Genomic DNA, 5,727 nt, shown 5'->3' with positions numbered 1-5,727 from the left:
GGTATAAATACTTAACACCGAAGTCTTTAAATTCATAAGTGCAGTTGATAAGTAACCAACTAAAGCAACCAACAAAAACAACCATGAAGGCTATCGTATTCTCTCTATTCGTCGCTATGATTTCCATGGTAAGTTCAAAAGAAAAAAAAAACTATAAGAAAACTATCATCTCTAAAATATTATTTTAATCGTGTATATATAAAATAATAATCATTAAATAAAAATATCAATTATTATACGACAGATCCTACTAGGACAAGGTGCACTAGCTAACATTGGAGCTGCTGTAGGTGTTGGTGCAGACGTTGATATAGATCCACTATTACAAGTAGCTGCAGATGTAGGTGCAAATGTAGGTGTAGGTTTATAAGGAGATATTTTCCAAAAAATTGGTTTGGGAGAGAAGATGTAGAAACAAATGTTAAAGAAATAGGTGCAAGATTTGATACAGAAATAGGTGCAAGAAAAGGTGTAGAAGAAAATACGATAATGTGAGAATCCTTTTCTATATAAACCTGTTGCTAACTTGTACGTACTTTTTCCTCATATTCTTATTTCTATCCTTAACCCACAATATACGTCCAGTATTAAAACATCTAACAATGAATGCACTATCTATCTCCGAACAACCGAGCAACAAAGCACCTGGGGAGTCTATGACACATAGCCATATTCCATGTTCTGTAAAATCAATTGAAACATCTAACAGATCTACCAAGTTTAGTTCTGAACCTCTGGCTCTTTGAACAACACCGATCAGATCACTCAACAGCTTTACACCTCACCTATTTCTTAACGTCTACCTCTGTACAACCAAAATCTACCTAAACCAATTTGAATTATTTTACCAGCGCAACAACGACTTAAATTCCACATATCATTTTACTAAATTTATTTAAACAAACACCAAATTTGTTATTAATTTGTATTTAAATTATTTGAAATTATGTAATTGAATTTATTTAAAATAACAATAATTTGATTGTAACTATATATGAAATATAATTTATGAGCATAAAACCAAATCTACTATCAAACCTTTCCTGCCAATTGAAAATAATGCAAAAGAAAGAAATTTCATTAGAAAAATTATATTAATTATTATTAATGATAAATAAAAAATAACAATAAAACAATTAAATAGTTTAATATAAAATAATACGATTCTAAATATATTGGGTTGGCAACTAAGTCATTGCAGATTTTGTTTTACATCTAATTCAGTTTTTTGATAGCAAAGATCAGAAATTTGATGAATGTGGCATTATGACACTGTTTGACCGATGACAAAAAGTCATCAACAAAGATGGACAGTACATAATGAAATAAATTTATATTTTTGAATTTTCATTCTGATTTAAAATCCGCAATTACTTAGTTGCCAATCCAATATTTCCATTGAATTTTTTTGAAGATAGAAAATTGTGAATATAAAATCAAATGAAATTCAGAAAAAAAGGATTCGAAGAGGATAGAACCCTTTTAATCAATGTTGAGTGAGAAAAGAGAATGAAGAGAAGCAATGATGATGGAAGGTGGGTTGAAGGGTTGCTGTGGGATCTTTGTGGTCAGGTACATCTATTTATAGCTTACACGATGCTAATGCATATGCGCCTATACACTACGTTAAATCTCCTTCTCGTCTAGCATAACGGGCTTTTTACACGTTGCACTGAATATTTACCGCGACATAAACGCACGTATGTGAGTGTACGATTTATTTTTTTCTTCTTCTTCTTCTTCTTCTTCTTTCCTGCCCCCTTACCACTCCTTAATATATTCTTCTATTTTCCTTCTTTCTTCTTCTTATACTTTTATACATCGTTATATACTTTAAAGTAAGTTAATCATTTTCTTTCTCTCATCAAAATGGCACGTGTGCGTGATTCTCGTACGCGCATTTTCCTAATCTATTCAAATAATATATACAAACTATCAAGGATGCCATTTTTAATTTATTTTTTTTTATTTAGTGCTTGATTTTTATCAGTTCCACGTTACAAAGATCCTTTTATATATATATATATATATATATATATATATATATACGAATATAAAACTCGAATTATTGTACGAATCGAAAAGAAGAGAATAATTTTTTTCAATATGGCCGCTCGCGGGAAACAAATGAAAAAAATATAATGGCAATTGAGTACCGGCGATAAGAAAGTTTCTCCTCAAGAGAGGAATAAAATAACGAGATTTGTTTTTTCTTTAATTTTTTATTTTTTTTTATTTTCTTGTATTTTTTATTTCTTTTTCGCGTTACCAAACTGGTCACGGCGTCGGTAAATTGACCGATAATGTTGCTTGGCACTGATTGCTGGATAGCAATGATGAATGCACGAGGAGGACACCTTTCCTCCCTTGCATCTGAGCTATTTGATGCACGCCAAGATTGGTGACCTTGTGCAAGCCCTCGGGAAGTACTCTACTCATTGGCGCCATATTATTTTTATCATTTCTTTTCATTTCCTTCCTTACCTTCCTTCTTATTCACTTCTTCCATCTTCATTGGTAGAATTCATTTAATTTTCTTCTAAATCTTTTCTATGAAAACCTTGCATGTTCATTCACAATCTATCTATTATACTATCTACTATACTATAGTAAAAATTAAAAAAATATTAAATAAGATTAAGTAAAAATATAGTGGAAATTATTTAACTAAACTTTTTATTTATATTATTATTATTATTTGAAGTTGTTAGTTAAGTTTATTTAAATATTTGTTAATTCGATTATAATTAATTAACCCTTTGAGTGCTATAAACGTATATACGCGTTTGGTAAAAATAATTAGCGTGATCGTTCACCGCATATACGTGTTTGTTAATATTAATGTATAAAATAATTTAATATTTATATTAATCATCAATGAAATTATATTCAGAAACATCAATTTCAATTATTACATATAATTTATTATTAGAGAGAATTTGGTTAATAATAAATTATTCTATTCCTACAAAATATTTTAGGTAAAAGTATTCAGCACTGAAAGGGTTAACGTAAATTCATTATTGTTTGTAATTTATTATAATGTGGTAAAAGTATATTTTGATATACCTTGTTTAATTTATATAATCAAAAGGTGTATTCTCTCTCTCTCTCTCTCTCTCTCTCTCTCTCCCTCTCTCTCATATCTACAAAAATTAATTATTATTACGTTTTACTTTTTTAATGATAACTTTTTGTTTCCAAACAATGTCGAATATAAATCGTTAACCGGTGGTAAATATATCGAGACTCGTTATCGACACCTTTTCTTCTTCTTATTCTTGTTCTTATTCTTATTCTCATTCTTATTCTACTAACTATCTATCTATCTATCTATTTATTTTCTCTGTTTCTTTTGTGTCGAGACGTGTGTACAATCTACGAGCAAAAACTGAAAAAAAAGGACGACATAAAGTACGAATGCGGCGAAACGAGCTAGAAAAGGTGACGGGGTAAAATGAGAACGAGCCACCCCCGCTCGCGTTGATAACGAATGACCCTTTAGAATTTCTATGCAACCGAGAGAGTGTGCACAGGTGGTATATCCAATGGGTAGAGAGAAAACGCCTACGTTTTCATTTTATGTCCATTTATTCCATAACTATTTCTCCTTTCGCAATTCTCTCTCTCTCTCTTTCTCTCTCTTCCTCAGATTCTTCTCTCTCTCAGATTTTCTTTATTTCAACATTACGCAATTTACATCCGTCCGCATACTTTTCTCATTCGTTTATTATGCAAATTTATATCGTAAAAAGTAAGTATTAAGTAATATTTATATAATATTTTAATTATTTATAATTAAATATTAATGTACTATATTATATTTATATATTTATATATATATATATACTATATTTATAATTAATACATTAATATAATATATTAATTATTTTAATTATTTTAATTTATATATTTATATAATACTATATATAATATTAATATTATATAAATTTATTTACTTACTAATATTTATATAATATTAGTAAGAAATAATCAATATTAAAAACAATTTTTAAAATCTTATCATTCAATAATAATTTAATTAAATATACAAAGAAAATATAACGAAGTAGATTTAACATCAGTAAAATATGAACAAATAATATGACGAATAAATAAACGAATGTGTATTGCTGATAATTGATGTTAAATAATTAAAAATTATTTTCAATATTTTCTTAAACATTATCGATCTCGATATTATTAACTGATGAAAAAGATGGATGTGTCGTCTGTAAATAAATAAAAATATAAGAGAATTTCGATGTACACATATGTATATAACGGATCGAAGAAAGCGGTGAGATCCGTGTAAATCCGTATGCGTGAAAGGTATATAAATATTAATATACCTTTAGCATGATCATCCCCGCTCTCAATGTCATCGATCTCAGGATCGTCGTCGCATCGCTCGAGCCGTCGTGGAATGTTGCACCGCTCCGGTTTCAACCGCAACACGCCGCAGGAAAAGTTCTTAACATTATTAAAACCAGTTAGTCACGGTGGAACTGCTTCGGCCGCTCTTATCGGATTATAATTGTGGATTACGAGTTCTATCTCTCTCTCTCTCTCTCTCTCTCTCTCTCTCTCTCTCTCTCTCTCTCTCTCTGTTCCATCTCTTCGATTTCTATAAAAATTTTTATTAATACGACATGTACGTCTATTTACGTCCAAGACAGATATATATAAAAATATTTCTTTCAACAATAAAATTTATCGAATAAATGATTAACAAATTATATAAATTCTATTTAATATTATCTTATTTAAAAAAAAAAAAAAAAGTGTGTGTGATAACAATAGTTTTACGTAAAAAAAGATTTTTATTCATTTATTAAAGTTTTGAGAGATTCCTACCTTATCGGCGAGACTCTTGTTACCGACTGAAACTTTTATCCGCCTTCTAGTGACCAAAATTGGAAACAAAGTAAAATTGATGTTACTCTGTTGGAATTACAGTAAATTTTCTTGTTCACTTATCATGAGAGATGTAAACAATTAATTAGAATAATAATTTTATTGAAATTCTTTTATACATAAATTTAGGTAACTCTATAATTTTATTTAAAAGGAATAATATTTTTGATATGTATATTTTTAAAAAATATTTGATTTATGTTGCCTCATATTTTATCAGAATACAAATATGAAAATATAATATATTTCGTGTTATCTTTAATATTTATATAAATATATAAAAGTCAATAAAAACTACTATATCTAAACGATTGTTTACATATTGGTGATTTTATAAAAAAAAAACTTTAAAAAAAAACATTTTTAAAAAATGATAACGATCCTGAATTCATATAATCGTAAGAAAAGATAAGAAATATATCTAAATTATAAATTATTATCTATTATAGATTGCTAATAAACAAGGAAAAATGTAAAGTAGTTTTACGAAATATAAATATCAAACATTTAATGAAACTAATTTAAATAAATAATGTTTCCTCTTAATGAATCACCAAACTTTTTTAATTTCAATGACTTATCGTATTTATAAAGATACTAAATAATACATTAGTAGTGAGCGTGATAAATGATAAAAAATGACGCAAAAGTGAAATATACGCCGCTGTCTATATATATATGTATATGGTATTTCTATTGAATTGATCGTTTATGTATCGCGTCGTTTCTAGCCAATAAGCAAACGCCACATACTTAGAGGAAACATTATCGACCAATGAGAATACAGTAAAGAATTAGATTCATAAGTGT

At 28.0% G+C, this 5,727-nt stretch overlaps 1 long non-coding RNA gene across 1 annotated transcript; it reads left to right on the top strand.

Annotated features, from left to right (window-relative positions):
- On the top strand, positions 1-1,025 carry LOC149033651 (uncharacterized). Its single transcript, XR_016176690.1, has 2 exons — positions 1-128; positions 245-1,025. It is a non-coding gene; the product is annotated as an uncharacterized LOC149033651 (long non-coding RNA).
- Positions 1,026-5,727: the final 4,702 nt, after the last annotated feature.

This window comes from Polistes dominula, unplaced genomic scaffold (assembly GCF_049000335.1).
Source record: "Polistes dominula isolate Pdom_NZ unplaced genomic scaffold, Pdom_raw_medaka contig_28, whole genome shotgun sequence".
Classification (NCBI taxonomy): Eukaryota; Metazoa; Arthropoda; class Insecta; order Hymenoptera; family Vespidae; genus Polistes; species Polistes dominula.
Note: the sequence above shows the minus strand (reverse complement) of the source record. Positions and strands in the feature narration are given on the sequence as shown.